The following is a 19,320-nucleotide window of genomic DNA, read 5'->3' as shown; positions in this document are numbered from 1 at the left end:
TTGTACGATATGCATTCATTTTGGACCTCAATCCCACAAACTTTACTATTGGTAAACCATTCGCCTCGTCTTTCACGAGACCAATAACCTTCTTGTTCTTGGGAACAATACCGTAAGGATTATCGACCTCATAAGAAGACATGTCGAATTCTTTGCTCTGGACATAACGGCAAGTCACTTGTCTCTCCATACAAATTATTAGGATATGTGAGGTCTGCCTGAAGCACATACCCTACATCAGAATCGGCTGCAAGACTCATTATTTTTCCAACTAATTCCTTCAATTCGTTTTCGGGCACCCATCGAAACCGACCAACCGGCAGTGGCTGCATCATGGCGTGTCCATATAAGTTGTTCACATCTAAGTACATAATGTGACTCGAATCAAGGGCTGTGTTAAACCCGTCACCCATCCGTGGATTATTTGCCTTGGCATGCCTGTGAAAACATTGACAAAGTCCCCCACAGATGCCGCACTCAAAAAATAGGAGCATTGCAGCACCAGTCAAATGTTCGATGCTGCGTCCCGTTTTTTTTTAGCGTAGCGTCCCAGGACAACCTAGGTGCCGTGTAATAAAAGGCGAGGTCCAGAGAGCACGTGGCCATACATACACTCCGGAACTTTTCGAAAAATCTACAAGCAAATGCACGTCTGTGTCCATGTATAGTCTTGCATATTCTCCCAAATTGGGGATGTTGAATTCCCGCCAGACATTCATGGCATGCTCATAATCTGCTGTAGTTATGCCATCGCCTGAGAGAGTACTGGTAAATGCAGCTATGTCGGGAAGCCTGGTTTCATTGAGTTTCGCCATACTATCAACATACTCGTATGGGAAAACTCCTTTCCTAGTCGCAAGTTGGAACTTTTCCTCATCAGAAAATGCAGATCGAGTGATATGCATATCAATCCGAGGAAAAGTTTCAATGAGTTTCTGGAGTAAAGCCTGCATAAAGCATAAAGAGTCAAGGAAGCGGAGCATAATTTTTGGCATCATTCGTTTTGAGAAAGAAATGTACCTTTCAACACTTTCAGGGAGGACACTGGCCTGATCATTCTTCGTACCGAAATTAGCCAAGTGCTCAACGAGAAAATGAGCATCATACCCACTCAAATTATGAAAAAAGACAAATATGTGCCGTGGTAACTCATACTTCAAACTGCATGCGTTATGAGCTGCACTGCAGAACTTTCCCGTAAGACGGTAATGATCTTTACGGGGAGTTTCCGCTTTTCTATCTAACGGTAGCCCACAAATATGACAATTAACCGCTTTTTCATACAATTCATCATCTTCTTTTGATTTGGTCATGGGAATGTTGGTGCTGTAGAGCTTATCAGCTTCCCATGAAAATTTTTCAAGCTCAGTGAGGAGCCAAACTGCAGTGGTTCCCTTCACAACGAGTAATAGGAGCCAGCAGGCATTCAAAGTTGGCATATACTACAAAAGGACATCGCTACTCAACATTTTGAAATTTAATGAAGTTACTTTCCTCTGTGGTCATAATGACCATAATGACACATACCAGGTCCTTGGAAGCACAGTCTAATGGATGCATCTCTACTTTATTTATTTATTTATTTTATTTATTTATTTAACCTGGCAAGATTAGGGCCATCAGGCCCTCTCTTACATCTAACCAGGCATTCTACTTATTTTACATTCATATGTTTTAGTGGGCATGTTAAACTACATCTAGTACAAAAACTGAAATAAACAATTATAAAGGCACACCTGGAAAAATACATACATATAGAGTTTATATTCATAGATCATAAGTACTGTTATAATTAGACATTACTGAAGAGACAGATTTTAGATAGGAGTGCTAGCAGCAGGGAGTATGAGGGAGACTCAAGGTGAAGGAAGGAGAAGAATAGAGAGACATGATGAAACATAATTAAGGATATATAAAGGGAAAGAAGATTGCGTGGCTAATAGAGATAGATGAAGAGGAAGGCATCTCAGGAGCAAGATAGGAGACGCTCGCTTTGCTATTTGACAGATGAGAGGATTGGCCTTGTACATTAATTTTGTGGAGAACGTTATGAGGATGATAGTAGGAAATGCTTCAACTTCTTCTTAAAAGCAGCAGGAGATTGAATTTTGCGCAAGGTAAGGGTCAGTTTGTTCCAGAGGCGGACAGCGGCAACTGAGAAGGAGTTTGCAAAAGTTTTTGTTTTGTGAGTGGGCACAATTAGGATACCAAATAAGAGTGACCTCGTGTTTCGATTATGATGGCATGACAGGTTTTTAATCTCTGAAGCAAGGTACTGGGGTGCTTGCGCGACGAGGAGTCGGTGAAGTAGACATAGAGCGTGGTAGTCACGCAATTTGTCCGGCCGCAGCCACCCTAGCTGGGAGTATGAAGCACTAACATTATCATATCGGCGAATGTTGCAGGTGTAACGCACAGAGGCATTCATGGTTAGTTCTAGTCGTCTTTTGTTTTCACTACTCATGCCTTGTTGAATCAGATCACAATAGCGGAGGTTCGGTAGAACGAGTGCTTGCACGATCTGGCGTTTCAAGTCCTGTGAAAATATGTTCCGAAACTTTTTGAGAGCATAGAGACAAGCAGACGTCTTTCGGCACACTGCGACTGTATTCTCCGCCCAGTTGAGATGCTCATCCGAAGTTACACCCAAGTTCTTAACTGTTTTCTGATATGTTATTGGAGTACCGTCGAGCAGAATAGGAGGTAGCCGTTCGCGGAAATCTGAACTTATTAATTTCTGATGGGCTATTAAGATTACTTGCGTCTTTTTTGCATTTAGTTTAAGCCCCAGGTTTTTCGCCCATGTCACTAGTGAAGACAGATCATCATTCATCTGAGCGATTGCAGTGTTTACATCTTCAGGTCTGACGCTTAGGTAGAGCTGGAGGTCGTCAGCATAGAAATGATATTTACAGGAGGACAGAACCGACGTAATATCGTTGACATATAAAGAAAACAAAAGTGGTCCTAAGACTGATCATTGTGGCACTCCCGAGGAAACTTGTTTCCAGGAAGATTTTTCATTTACGCAGACAACACATTGCTGTCTGTCTTTTAAGTAGCTTTCGAACCATCTCATTGCACTGTTCTGATGAGAAATAATTCAGACACCTTAAACCAATATGATTTTTATACTGATTTTTTGATAGTTGGGAGGAAAGGAGTCGGGACATCTCTTTGATCCAAACATAGTGATAATTATCACCTTCAGAGAAGAGCAGCATGTTTACGTGCAGCTCTCACTCACCTGCAAATTTTGAGATATGGTCTGATGACTGTGTGCTTGTCTTGCTCATCTGACTTGTCTTTATTCTTCTCCAGGCCATAAACGTGTACCGATAATCTGGTATTCTGTGCCTCAGATTTAGGTATGTCCTGGATCTTGACAGGAAACTCTAGATAATTGTTCGGATGATCCCTTCGATCATACTTTCTTTCGTAAGCCAGGATTGACCATGCAAAACAAGCTGATCCTTTCCTTTTTCGACATTAATACATGCCTTCTCGTTAGCTATATCCTCAGTGAGCTTAATATAACTGGACCCTCCATTTACCAGATCAGAGACATGTATATGGATGTCAAGGTGTGGTATACAGCTGAGCGCTTTAGCAGACCCATGTACTTCCATCTCGGAAAATCGAGCCATAATAGCGCTCAAGGTGGATTCATGATACCACTCAGAAATGGGTGTGCTCTGAGAAATAACGCCATTATCACCCCATTATGTAGTGCAGAGTTGTAGCCTCTGCATCGCCTGGGTGTTTAGTCAGGTGATTCAACTTGCAGCGTAGTACTGCACTGCATTTAATGGCATTAAATCTCAGGTCATCTACGACTTTGAGGAGCTCAGTCTCCAAGACAGGGAGGCTCGCCTCTAAAAACCCGACAGGGTCGCGGTACCTCTCTCCTGGATTCTCAATCCTTGTGAATAAGATGCGCCCCTCAAAAGCCCTAGCAACTGTTGAGTATTTTAGAGGGGTCATTATACCATTATTCTGATGTCCTTCACTATCAATAGGATGGAGGAGAGCACTACTGCTAGCCTTAGGATTATCAATATTACTATTACTATTACTACAACTAGGAGTCCAGCCCATCTATGATGGGGCTGGTGAGGGTGCATCAGCTGTAGCGTGGGGTATGCGATTTGGTACACACATCTTTCATTGATGGCAGGAGTGAGCTGTCTGAGGAGGCGGAGGCGGTGATGCTCAGTGGGAACAGCTGGGCTGCAGCGATGACCCCCAGGGCCTGATGTCCCCATTACCGACTGGTGAAGTGGGAGACAGATGTCCCTGCTCGTCTTCTTCTGGCTCGTCTTCTTCTGCCAGCTGAGTTGCCCAGGGGTGAAAGAGGGCTGGCGGCAGTGCGGGGGCAAGTGTTGCTCCGCCTCTTGCGCAGCTGTGATCGATGCTATACACGGCATACGTGTCTCTGCAGTGTACAGCCGATTCTCGTCCCTGCAACCACCGCTCTAGGTACACGATGTACTTCTTGTGATATGCCTGTGACATAAATAAGAAAAAAAATAATTTTGATGATCTAGATTTAAAACAATAAATAATAAGACTATATAATGGTAATTATTTGCTGTAATGATAAAGTTCAAAACTATTCACCTTCTCCACTCTGGCTCCATGGCTTGAGCAACTCATCAGTACATTCAGTGAGGTCTCCCACCCACTCAGGTATATCCGCTACCTCATCTAAAAGGGCCATACGCTCATGCCTTTTGGTTTCTTCTTCTTCAACCGCAGCGGCCGCCATCTCGTGAACCCAATCAGGGTTTTCACCCCAACCTTGCACAACACCCTTGACAACCCCCTCCATATGCACAGAATCATCTAGAAAGAAAAGAAAAGAATATGTCTCAGACAACTCAATTCAGGTAGTTGGAAAACCAACATATATTACACGAAATTATTTTATCGAAGAGCTACATTTTACAAATGTACTTACATTCACGCTGTGCTCCAACCCTCTCGACCTCTAACTGATGGGCTAGCTCAGCCAACATGCGCAGGATGAATTCTAGAAAGATGGAAAAGACAGAGTATAATATCCAGTATGGAAAAATGAATCTCTGTAGCATGCACATACACACATACATACAAACAATCTGTTAAAGGGTGCAGCAGTCTGTGGACTGTATCCCAAGCAGATATAACATAGGCAGCATGTCATGAATGAATGATGACTGAGCTCCTAGTGGGAAAACATCGAACTTCTCATTTGATCATTGAGTCTCCAAGTGATACATTCAGTTATCGAATATCATTAAAATTGCATTGGAATTAAGTACTTAGGTAATTCATACAGTAGATGTACGATGTCTGTTACAAGTGTTCCATTACTATCATTAGCATATTTCTAGAAGACAATCTGTGGTGTCAGTATGAGCGTGCGGACTAGAGGCCATGATGTCAGCATTCGTGCGTACGTGGGCTATACACGTGGTGCATGCCACATTAGAAACACATTGTAGTATCTCTCTCCTAGACCACGTGGCAAACACAATTTTCGCCACCATCTTGGGTAGCGGCACTCTCGTCATCAGCTGATGTGATGGTAGTGCCCTCTGGTGGTGTCAATATGTACTAGGCCTCATGGTGAATACACTGTTTGCCGCCATCTTGGACGACGTCATTGCCATCATCTTTGATACACCTGGCAACAATGCAGAGTGGCGCAGAATGAACGTTGCCCCAATACTAGAGGGCATGCCAAAAACGATCTGACTATGTAAGCATAGGCCAGATGTGGTTTGAATTCAAAAGAAGAATGTCAACGGCAATTGAGAGATATGAACCAAACAAGTTAATAAGAGATGGTACTGGTCTCCCGTGGCTCACAAAACAAGTCAGAAAACTGTTGCAGAAACAATGAGAAAAGCATACCAAATTTAAAACAATGCAAAATCCCCAAGATTGATTTAGTTTTAAAGAAGCTCGAAATTTAGCGTGACCGTCAGTATGAAATGCATCTAATAGTTTCCACAACGAAATTATGGCACGTAATCTGACATAAAACCAAAGCCATTCTGGTCGTATGTCAAATACACTGGTAGGAAGACGCAACCAATACCTTCACTGCATGACAGCAATTCTAATATTTCTAATGACACTGCTACTAAAGCAGAGTTATTAAATAACGTTTTCCGAATTTCCTTCACCAAAGAAAACAGGCCTTTGGTCCAGATAGTATATTAGTTAGGTTTCTTCCAGAAGATGCTGACGTACTAGCTCCATACTTAGCAATCATATACAAGGGCTCGCTGGTAAGAAGCTCCATACCTAAAGCCTGGAAAGTAGTACAGGTCACACCAGTAGTCAAGAACGAAAAAACACTAACGTCGATTCGCAGGAGGATTTTGAAACGTACACTGTGTTTGAACATTATGAATTACCTCGAAGAAAACGATTTATTGACAAGTAACCAAGTCGAATTCAGAAAATACTGTTCTTGTGGAACACAACTGGCTCTTTATTATAACGAAGTAATAAGTGCTATCAACTGGGGAGGTCAAATTGATTCCATACCTTTGGGTTTCCAGAAGGCTTTTCACACCGTTCCTGACAAACGATTTCTAATCAAATTGCGTGCCTCTGTCATAAAGGTCACAGTATGTGGTAAATGACGGAAAATCATCGAGTAAAAGAACCAATATCTGGCGATCCCCAAGGAAGTGTTATAGGCCGTCTGCTATTCCTGATCTATATAGACGATTTAGGAGTCAATCTGAACAGTACTCTTAGATTATTTGCAGATGATGTTGTCATCTACTGTCTTATTAGGTCATCAGATGATCAAAACCGACTGCAAAATGATTTTGACGGGTTATCTGCATGATACGAAAAGTGGGAATTGACTTTAAATAATTAGAAGTATGGAGTCATCCACATCAATACTAAAATGTATCCGATAAATTTCGGTTACACAATAAACCTCACAAATCTAAAGGCTGCAAATTGGGTTAATAACGAATAACTTAAGGCGGAACGATGATATAGACAATGTTGTGCGGAAAGCGAAGCAAAAACTGCACTTTATTGGTAGAACACTTAGAAAATGCAACAGTCTTCTCTGCCTACAGTACGCTTGTCCGACCTCTTCTAGAGTACAGCTGCAGAGACATCGAAAAATTTCAAAGACGGCCAGCTCGTTTTGCATTATCGCGCATTAGGGGAGAGAGTGACACGGATATGAACTGGGCTGACAATCGTTAAAACAAAGCCATTCTACACTCCTGGAAATTGAAATAAGAACACCGTGAATTCATTGTCCCAGGAAGGGGAAACTTTATTGACACATTCCTGGGGTCAGATACATCACATGATCACACTGACAGAACCACAGGCACATAGACACAGGCAACAGAGCATGCACAATGTCGGCACTAGTACAGTGTATATCCACCTTTCGCAGCAATGCAGGCTGCTATTCTCCCATGGAGACGATCGTAGAGATGCTGGATGTAGTCCTGTGGAACGGCTTGCCATGCCATTTCCACCTGGCGCCTCAGTTGGACCAGCGTTCGTGCTGGACGTGCAGACCGCGTGAGACGACGCTTCATCCAGTCCCAAACATGCTCAATGGGGGACAGATCCGGAGATCTTGCTGGCCAGGGTAGTTGACTTACGCCTTCTAGAGCACGTTGGGTGGCACGGGATACATGCGGACGTACATTGTCCTGTTGGAACAGCAAGTTCCCTTGCCGGTCTAGGAATGGTAGAACGATGGGTTCGATGACGGTTTGGATGTACCGTGCACTATTCAGTGTCCCCTCGACGATCACCAGTGGTGTACGGCCAGTGTAGGAGATCGCTCCCCACACCATGATGCCAGGTGTTGGCCCTGTGTGCCTCGGTCGTATGCAGTCCTGATTGTGGCGCTCACCTGCACGGCGCCAAACACGCATACGACCATCATTGGCACCAAGGCAGAAGCGACTCTCATCGCTGAAGACGACACGTCTCCATTCGTCCCTCCATTCACGCCTGTCGCGACACCACTGGAGGCGGGCTGCACGATGTTGGGGCGTGAGCGGAAGACGGCCTAACGGTGTGCGGGACCGTAGCCCAGCTTCATGGAGACGGTTGCGAATGGTCCTCGCCGATACCCCAGGAGCAACAGTGTCCCTAATTTGCTGGGAAGTGGCGGTGCGGTCCCCTACGGCACTGCGTAGGATCCTACGGTCTTGGCGTGCATCCGTGCGTCGCTGCGGTCCGGTCCCAGGTCGACGGGCACGTGCACCTTCCGCCGACCACTGGCGACAACATCGATGTACTGTGGAGACCTCACGTCCCACGTGTTGAGCAATTCGGCGGTACGTCCACCCGGCCTCCCGCATGCCCACTATACGCCCTCGCTCAAAGTCCGTCAACTGCACATACGGTTCACGTCCACGCTGTCGCGGCATGCTACCAGTGTTAAAGACTGCGATGGAGCTCCGTATGCCACGGCAAACTGGCTGACACTGACGCCGGCGGTGCACAAATGCTGCGCAGCTAGCGCCATTCGACGGCCAACACCGCGGTTCCTGGTGTGTCCGCTGTGCCGTGCGTGTGATCATTGCCTGTACAGCCCTCTCGCAGTGTCCGGAGCAAGTATGGTGTGTCTGACACACCGGTGTCAATGTGTTCTTTTTTCCATTTCCTGGAGTGTATATTGCGGCGGGATCTTCTCATAAAATTTCATCTACCAACTGCACTCTCAGGACGTGAAATTATTTCGTTGCTGCCCACGAACATAGGGAGAAATGATAATCATAATACAATAAAAGAAATCAGATCTCGCACGGAAAAGTGTTGGTTTCCATATGCGCTGTTCGAGCGTGGTACGGTAGACAAATAACTTGCAGGTGGTTCGATGAACCCTCAGCCAGGCACTTAATTGTGAATTGGAGATGGAGATGTAAATGTAACGCAAATGGACGGAATCAGAAGTACAGTTAATAAAAGCTCTAAAGCCGTCGCAGTGGCAAGTCATTTAAAATTGTAAAAGCTCGTTCCCAGTGGTTGTCTATGATGTACACAGTGCACAATTAAGCGAATTGAAAGCATCATCAAAATCATGATAAAAAAGCTGTGAGCACAGCAGGTTCATCCATGACAAGGAAACGTGGGTAGCAAATGGCCCCTGTTAAAACTCAAGCTATTTCTTAAAGCGCATTTTAAAGTATCCGATTTAGTTTTACGCAGAATGATTAAAATCATATTTCTGGCTTTATACCACGACATTGCAGACTTTCGGTCAGCGGCATCTAGCGGCCACGCCCCCTCAACTGTTTGCACCGTAGTTGTAAGAACAGTACCCCAGTGACGACCCGACAAAAAAAATGGCTCTGAGCACTATGGGACTCACCTGCTGTGGTCATAAGTCCCCTAGAACTTAGAACTACTTAAACCTAACTAACCTAAGGACATCACACACATCCATGCCCGAGGCAAGATTCGAACCTGCGACCGTAGCGGTCGTGCGGTTCCAGACTGTAGCGCCTTTAACCGCTCGACATTATGAGTGTTTACCATTTTATTATGATTTTATTCCATGTGAAGATGCGATTCATGGCTATTATTGTACTGGCTTACTCTGTTACCTTCATGACGACTGGTATGTTTGCTAGTCTTCCAGACTATGTATATTACGATACTGTTTGCAATAGTATCTTTTTTCAAAGGTATGCACATTTTCTCTTTTTAGATCAATCTAAAATTGATTATAATGACTTAAACGGTAACTGAATAAAGAAATATTTGTTACCGGAGACTGTTGTGGTATTTACAAAATTTTGAAACTGATTGTAAATTCCGCCCTGGTGAAGAATGTACTGAGTAAGTGGGTTGAGGAAGGAAAAGACCCAATGTCATTTAATAAAAAAAATTAAGGCAGTGCTAAGGAAACAGAAATCGTGGAACTCTTGGGCAAAAAAATGAAAGAAATGCAGCAATTTCGACTTCGTAGACTTCCTTGGCGTAATAATTCTTGGTAGTCTCGTGAAGTTTGCTGCCAGACCCCAAAATTAACATAACACTATATTTAGATGATTCATTTGTCCGCCATCTTCCGGAGAACGCTGCTGCTACTGACAAGGGAACCTCCCCACCGCACCCCCCTCAGATTTAGTCATAAGTTGGCACAGCGGATAGGCCTTGAAAAACTGAACACAGATCAATCGAGAAAACAGGAAGAAGTTGTGTGGAACTATGAAAAAAATAAAGCAAAATATACAAACTGAGTAGTCCATGCGCAAGATAGGCAACATCAAGGATACTGCGAGCTCGGGAGCGCCGTGGTCCCGTGGTTAGCGTCAGCAGCTACGGAATGAGAGGTCCTTGGTTCAAGTCTTCCCTCGAATGAAAAGTTTACTTCCTTTATTTTCGCAAAGCTATGATCTTTCCGTTCGTTCATTGACGTCTCTGTTCACTGTAATAAGTTTAGTGTCCGTGTTTTGCGACCGCACCGCAAAACCGTGCGAGTGGTAGACGAAAGGACGTGGCTCTCCAATGGGAACCGAAAACATTTGATCGCAAGGTCATAGGTCAACCGATTCCTCCACAGGAAAACACGTCTGCTATATTCTATACGACACTGGTGACGGCATGTGCGTCACATAACAGGAATATGTTGTCGACCCACCTAACTTGTACACTTGGCGAATGGGTAAAAAGATTCTTCTACGTTGCCCGATTTAGGTTTTCTTGTGGATGTGATAATCACTCCCAAAAAAGTGATGAAAACATAAGAGTTTGTCACATAAACTGCAACAAATGAATGCAGCAGTTTCACAGTCGCACAGTTTTGCCTGTTCTCAGTCAAAACATATGTTTTGTTTCGATGTTTGTTTAGGTGTAGTGTCCCCATACTACGTCGCAGTTACCTCGCATCGGACGGACGGACGGACAGATAATAATTCTATTTTGTCTAAAACTGTCAATTGTCTGAAAACAAAAGATTAAACTTTTCACTCGAGGTAAGACTTGAACGAAGGACCTCTCACTCCGCAGCTGCTCACGCTAACCACAGGACCACGGCGCTCCTGAACTCACTCTATCCTTGATGTTGCTTATCTTGCACATGGACTACCCAGTTTGTATATTTTGCTTATTTTTTTCATAGTCCCACACAACTTCCTCCTGTTTTCTCGATTGATCTGTGTTCAGTTTTTCATGGCGTGTCCATTGTGCCAACTTATAACTAAATCTGAGGGGGGTGCGATGGGGAGGTTCCCTTGTGAGTCCCGTTGTAAACTGACGCCCAGTCTGCAAATGGTCTTCTTACATAGGTCTCCATACCGCACACAGTGCATGCGCTGCCCACTACTGTTGCTGCCTCCAAGACTAGAGTGGTGGCACCGCCCCTGGTAACACATCGCCATCAACGAGATGTCACACTCAAACACTCAAAGAGTATCTCGGGCGCCCCCCCCCCCCCACCCAAAGAGTGCAGTGTATTAAGCATATTACCTGCCAGTCTAATTTCAATCGTGTTTTTATAAATAAATATTCGAAAACCCGTTTGTAATGGCATCTATCTGTGTATCATCAAATTTCACACCATGTCAGGGGCGCATGTCACCACACACACACACACACACACACACACACACACACACACATATATATATATATATATATATATATATATATATATATATATATACAGGGTGTTACAAAAAGTTACGGCCAAACTTTCAGAAAACATTCCTCACACACAAATAAAGAAAAGATGTTATGTGGACACGTGTCCGGAAACGCTTAATTTCCATGTTAGAGCTCATTTTAGTTCTTCCACCTACGCTCAATGGAGCACGTTGTCATGATTTCATACGGGATACTCTACCTGTGCTGCTAGAACATGTGCCTTTACAAGTACGACACAACATGTGGATTCATGCACGATGGAGCTCCTGCACATCTCAGTCGAAGTGTTCGTACGCTTCTTAACAACAGATTCGGTGACCGATGGATTGGTAGAGGCGGACCAATTCCATGGCCTCCACGCTCTCCTGACCTCAACCCTCTTGACTTTCATTTATGGGGTCATTTGAAAGCTCTTGTCCACGCAACCCCGGTACCAAATGTAGAGACTCTTCGTGCTCGTACTGTGGACGGCTGTGATACAATACGGCGTTCTCCAGGGCTGCATCAGCGCATCAGGGATTCCATGCGACGGAGGGTGGATGCATGTATCCTCGCTAACGGAGGACATTTTGAACATTTCTTGTAACAAAGTGTTTGAAGTCACGCTGGTACGTTCTGTTGCTGTGTGTTTCCATTCCATGATTAATGTGGTTTGAAGAGAAGCAATAAAATGAGCTCTAACATGGAAAGTAAGCGTTTCCGGACACATGTCCACATAACATATTTTCTTTCTTTGTGTGTGAGGAATGTTTCCTGAAAGTTTGGCCATACCTTTTTCAGAATTTATGTTTCTGAACCGTATTCTGCCAATAAATTGTTTTCTTACCACTAATAATTGTTTAAGCGCTTAAAAACACTGCTCATGCAGTGAACGCAGTTGGATTTAAATTAACAGTCCGGAGAAAAACGGTTCACTACACTCAACTGTGTAAATCTAGTCAAATTCACTTACATTATTGTAAAAGCTTCTTTTATGCACTTAACAATAGTGTTCTGCAGCTGCGTAGTGTACTAACTAAGAACGATTCTTTCATGTGATACAGCTCTATTTTGGAATAGACCTCGCATTCTAATATACTTACTGAATTACTGTTGTTGTCTTAAGAGCATTTGTCGTTTCATGGTAAGCCAGATGTTTTCCCCTTATATGCAATTTAGAAATACTGATACACTTTTAGTACCATGCCAGAGTTATGAACATAAAAAACTAACATTATAACTATAGTAAAACCTGTTTTTATATTAGCAGACTGTACATTTTGCCGCCATTTTGGTTTGGTCCTGTCCTAAGCTTTTTCTCTCTGAACTACTTGTTTTTCTGTTATTAAAAATCGACATTCGGAAGCAGCCGAAGGATATCTTGCCATCCTTCCCTTCAAACAACGTTTAGAAAGCTCCATCCTCCCCTCCTCTTAAATTAATTGGATGATGACCCCAAATTATTCGGTTTTTCCTTCTCCTTTTCATTAGTCGACACAATAACAATACTTAGATTTTACTGTCTGTTCATTTCCAACAAAACTGTACGTTTACAAACAATGAATAATTTACGTAACACATTAAAATTAAATGAATGGGTTTGATGATGAAAGGACATTGCCTTTAATCTGCTGACTCTTGCGGTGGCGACGGTGATTTTACCGCCGTGTGTGTAAACACTGGACTTTTGACAATGGCGATGGTCAATTGACCTGGCGGAAAATATCCGCTGAGAGTGGAAACGGCCTTAAAAACCTGGTCAGAAAGAGCGCGGCCTGGCGGTCCGACCCGTGGCCTTGAACAGCAACGGCAACGGCCAGGCCGCATCGTTGTTGTATGTATGTGTCGGTCACACAGGGCGCGACTCTGGCCGACCAACACCGACTCAAAGGAAGGCCTCGGTGCTTGTTGTGACTTTCACGTCAGCTAGGCACGGCGAGCGCCAGATCTGTTGCAGGCATACGCATAATGGTGGTGCCTCCCTCTCTGACACAGGAAAATGTGAAACTATTGGCGGTAGTTGACCAACACACATTGTTCTGAGAGATTTCTGCAATCAATTAATTATGCAATTCATTACATTTCTTAACAAATAGTGTACTCCTGAACGTAAATTTCCACCTGTTTTAAGGATTGACATACAAAAACAACTTCATGGTCCAGCAGCAACAGAATTCGTGCTTCTTTACCTTATTTGTAAATCTGAGGAAGTTACGTTTGTACTGGGTTGCTTTTACAAGAAACTGTGAACATCTTGTTGATCTATCTTGGTTGACTATGGGGTGAGGAGCAATGAATGTTAATGAAATATCTTGCGATTGTACACGTTGGGGGAGGGGGTGGGGGACAGAAGAAGAGGCAAAAGAGAGATACTTGTTTTATCAAACATTTTTTTTTATCTTATAAAGTTTCTCCTTTCAGTTGCAAGAGGGGAATATTTATCTTTTCTAATGTGCATGTTTAAAAAAGTTTAAGCTCAGCAGTATTTTCGATGTATGAAGCCATTTTGTTTCCTGTTTAGAATTCCTTTCGTTGAAAACGACTGTAATCTAATGACTGGCAACAGTTGGACATTTACACATGTAAATTGGTTCACATTTCCAGTGACGATGTCAAGCGAAAATAAATAAATAAATAAAAGAAACGAGTTAATTGTAAGGGGGTTGGGGTAAGTTTTGATAACAAAATGGATCAAGTAAATATAGTTACTTGAATGTAAAATTTCCGAAGCTTGCAATGGGGCAAAGCATCTTCTCATATTGATTTACGTTTGTTTCGACAGGATTAGTAATACAGAACTATGATCTTCATTTGTAGCTTTACGATAGTAACAAAATCTTTTATCTAAATTTTTTTTATTCGTGTCAGAAGCACCATGGATACAGGAATATAAAAAAATGAATAGCACACAGAAAAAAAATTAATTACAGGCATATGAAAAAATACATATAAATATATATATACAAATATGTGTGCACGGAAACAAAATGTTATAGGCATTTGGCCCATAAGCGGGCTACGTCGACAGCATTTGGGGGTTGCCAACATAAGATCCTCTAAAGTGCAGTGTGAAGGACATTCAGGGCAGTTATACATGTGCTGGGTCGTCTGCACCTCTCCACAGTCGCAGATATTAGATGTTGTAGAATATCCCCACTTCAGAAGGTTATCTCTTGACCGTGCAGTGGGGGGACAAGAAAGGAGCCTCCACGAAGAGTATGTGAATGCAATACACATACTCGGGCGTCCCCTGGGCGGTTGTATACCGGCTGATCCTTTCACTCCAGAAGCAACATGACAATCCTACAGAAAAGGACCTTATCAGGCCCAGCACTGACGATTATCTCTGTAAATATTGAAGGCCTGTCTGCATGCAAAGAACGTCTACTACAAGACCTCTGTCAGAAAGAGAAATGTGACGTCCTGTGTCTACAAGAAACTCACAGAGATAGCACACTGTGATAAACCTTTTGCATTTTCTTTATGTTTTCGTCTTCCTTAAAGGCAAAGAGACAAGATGAAGCGGTAGCCCATCATAGAGCCTATGCCTACCGTCATGTATTTTTTGACTTTCAGTTGTTAATAAACAGAGGATTTTTTCTGGTACCGGTAGGAGCAAGGAGGGATTCGCGCTCGGCTAGTGAAAGAGTGAGAAGCACGTCAATATTTTAGCGAGTAATTGTAGACCGCCATTTTGGGGTCGCTATGAATAAGTGAGGAGTGTGGATTTTATATGTGCACCGTTCAGAAAAATACAGTATTGTTTTATTAACAGAAAGGTCGTGTGAGTTGTTATTTCAAATAGTGCAATAATTACAACCCCTGAAGCCCACCTGTGTACTTTGGAAAATTACGAAGATCCGATAAGCTTAATAGGAACACGGTCAAGACTTCAAAGGTGAACGCGGCGACCAAACATAGTATTATAAAGAATGGTAAGCACAAATCTACAGCGGAGAAAGAAACTACTCCGCCCTGCAAAATAATATGAACTAATACGGACTTATTTCCAGGCACAGCTCAGCTTATTGTGCTTGTCATTCACGCCGAAAAATTAATCTCATTAATTCAATACATTTTAAGAAGCCACGCATATTATTATCATCTATTTCATTATTTTATTATACTATAACACTCAAAAGACCCAAGATAAACGGCATGCGACTAGTAGCTGAAAGGCCACACCGACAGTATGGCAGCGCAATCTTTTATCTAAATAAAACTGCAGAATCCAAAACAATACCAAATATTTTGTCCAAAAATAAGAGATTTATAGTGATAAGCACGCCCAGGCGTTTCTGCCTGCAACAGACCTGGCGTTCGCCGTGCCTAGCTGACCTGACGTCACCACAAGCGCCGAGGCCTTCCTTTGAGTCGGTGATGGGCCGGCTCGCCGCACCGTCTGAAGTCGAGATTCAAAACAGACAGATTCGCAGCAGCCAGGAGCGGCTGCTTGCATTTGCTGGCGCATTTGACAGCAACGGCGCGAGGCAGATCTTTGATACCACGCTACACGTGCAGGCTGCTATGTGATGAGGTTCCGTCCGTTTCCACGGTGTGACAGCTGACGCAGCAGCAACCGCTTTTGCCTGTGCGGCGTTCCTTGCCCCGGTCAGCCGCCGTGCCTGACCCGTAAGGCAGACTGCGGCGTTGTGTCTGACCAAGCCTTCAAGACGCTCAAAATCAGTTTTTATCTTTCCTGCATGTTTGTAAACTGGCACATCCGGGATATATTATAGGAACGAAGCCTAGAAACACAGGTGGCCCTTGTGACTCCTAAGGGATTCAGACCACTCATTTCTAAGTCATTATCAAACTATCCCAAACCAGCCATCATTGTCTCATTAATCATCAGTCACTTTTTAGTTACCATCTCTCTACAATATGCCATATTGATCAAATGCCTGGATGGTTAATAACGTACCCTCGCTTGCAATACTGAAGTAAATGGCAACTGGCAAATGTTTCAAACTTGGTTCCAGTGTGGCGACTCCACATGGACACAGAGAGGAGACAAATAAAACGAAATGAATTTCCGAATAAAATTTGGCAGCTCTACAAAGTTTAGATTCGTGTGCTATGCTGTATTCTTACAGGCAGACGCCCTAGTGTCAGGCACATCGGTTTTAGATGAATTCTCTGTTTCTCACACATTTGCTGTTAACGTGTCTCATTTTAAGAGTTAATGTTGTGGGAATATTCTGAATTGCTCTCGTAAATGCACATTTTGAGGCACAAAGCCATGTCAGTAAGTGCACCACTGCTGAGAGATGTTAATAGGCGCTTAAAATAAATAATAACAATTTCAGATTGTTAAATAGGTAAAAATAAATTATTTTCTCTTTTTAAGTAAGAATAAATCGTTCATTTTCGCCTGCCTTAATACATTTTCTTGCTATTTACACTTTTCTCTGTTATTACCCTGAAAAGTGAAATAAACCAGGGCTTTACTTTCTATTTTGTAAAGTAAAAACTAAATGTACACAATAATTTCCACAACCCATAACAGATTCATGTCTTAACAAATTTTGTGAACTTTGGTTGTAAGAATGATGTGACTGTTTTATTGTTACAAAACTATTAATGTAGTTTGAAATACTGCTGTAAATTTAATATTAAGAACAAAAGAAGGCATACGATTGTGGAAATCGGTTCTGTTACTAATAATGTGCAAAACTTGACTACTCACATACCTGCATTACTTAAACAGAAACTGAATTCGTCTCGGGTCCTTCCCATAACTATCTACCACTTTTTCGATAAAGGACTCCTCCTCTGACTTTATCTTATCACGATGAACTGACACGATACACAAACAACTGAGTCGATTATCTGCCATGGTAGTTCTTAGCCTGAAAGTGTTGCAAACAAACATGACGTAGGCCTATACTAATTCATAGTGTAACCTTCTTCAATTAATCTATTGTGATAATATTCCAAACAAGATTTAAAGAAGATTTAAAGAAGAAATGTTTCATCTGACTTAAGAAATTGTTTCAAAGTCTTTCTAATTAAGTAATTACATCAGAAAAATTTTACTGTGGTAATTAAGTACCTGAACGATCTTTCCGCAGAGCAGGTGGTTGCCGGTAAGCTAACGGCTATCTTCAAGATTGAAGCTACGGCGGGCAAGAATTTGGCTTTGTCCAGTAGATCAGTCAGGCTTAATTCAGCAATATCTCCTTCAGTTACTTTATCGCGTTTCCGTATACTGATCCATGTCCGTGCTTCTTCAGTGAAGTTATCTAAAAGATCGCCATAAAATCTTTTGATATTTTCAATTCTCCTTTTCATGTCTAGGTCGCTTTGGGATTTCATTACCTTTGGGTGCAAGCAGAAAATCTCAACAGATGCCTTGTTTTCTTCTGAAAACCGTTCTTGCAAGGACCTGACTAGGGAATACAAATATGGAATAAAGAGAGATTTTCTGTAGCACTCAGTGACAGAAACTGATGGATGATTTGAACGATGCATTTGTCGTGCAACAACTCACGGTTGTCGAATGTCAGTGACATCTATTCCAAGTGCACTATAGTTGCTTTCAGCACTTTTCATTATCATTTCAAATTCGGTTTCCGCATTTTCTCTCTCATCCAATAATTTTTTTGCAATTCTTTGAATGTGTTCTGAAACTTCTAATAAGTTAATGTTTACTGATTGTAGGATATTGGTGACAGGTTCTAGTTTGGCTGAATATTTTGCTATGACATTTAATATAACAATAAATGTTGGAGAAGTAAGTGTGCAGTTAAGTTGCCAGGCTTTCTGCCTAGTTTCACGATCTTCTTCTTTATGAAAAATTGCTAATGCTTCAACAATTTCTAAAAACTTACCATTAAATTTCCTTATAGACTTATGCTTCTCAGACCAGCGTGTCTCACACAGTTTTTGAAGGTTCCCAACTAGGACTTACCTTTGCGTGCTCCCCCGGAAAGAAGAAATTCCTTCCTTGATAGTACCAATGGCATTTCTAACTTCGGGTAAGGTGTTCAAATCATTCACAACTAAATTAAGTCTATGGCTAGCACAATGATAGAAGCGAGCCTTGGGATATTTCTCAGCAATTATCTTCTGTACCCCGCCAATTTCACCGGCCATCGAACTGCACCTGTCATAGCCTTGTCCTACCATTTTATCTAGATTTAAACCCCAAGAAGATAAAGTAGATATTATTGTGTTGGAGATATGTTTTGCATCTAACCTTGCTAATGGTGTAAATCCAAGGAAGTCTTCTCTGACAACATTAGTTGCAGGATCAAAATAACGTGCAGAAAGAGAAAGTTGTTCTGTGCCTGCGATATCCATTGTTTCGACTGCCAAAACTGAAAATGATTCGCTGTTATTGATGGTATTAATCAAATCATTTCTTAGTACTTCGGCGCATACATCAATTAAATCATTTTGGGTTCTATGAGAAACATGGGTAGCATTTTTAGGCGAACCCTCAAAATGCTTCCGCAAATGTTTCGTCACCTGACTGTACTCTAAATTGTAACAAATCATCAAATACAGCAATTGAATTTGTTTTTCCTCTTAAAGTCATGTAATGCACAAAACAATACACAAGAAATAATTGATTTTAACTTTGCACGATTAGTTTGTACTAATTTCGCAATATTCTCGTTGGCGAGTTCTTCCACACTTTTAGTTTTGTTTGTCACAATTCTAATGAAATTATTTGACTTTTCTATTGCATCT

This window comes from Schistocerca cancellata, chromosome 1, assembly GCF_023864275.1.
Source record: "Schistocerca cancellata isolate TAMUIC-IGC-003103 chromosome 1, iqSchCanc2.1, whole genome shotgun sequence".
Classification (NCBI taxonomy): Eukaryota; Metazoa; Arthropoda; class Insecta; order Orthoptera; family Acrididae; genus Schistocerca; species Schistocerca cancellata.
Note: the sequence above shows the minus strand (reverse complement) of the source record.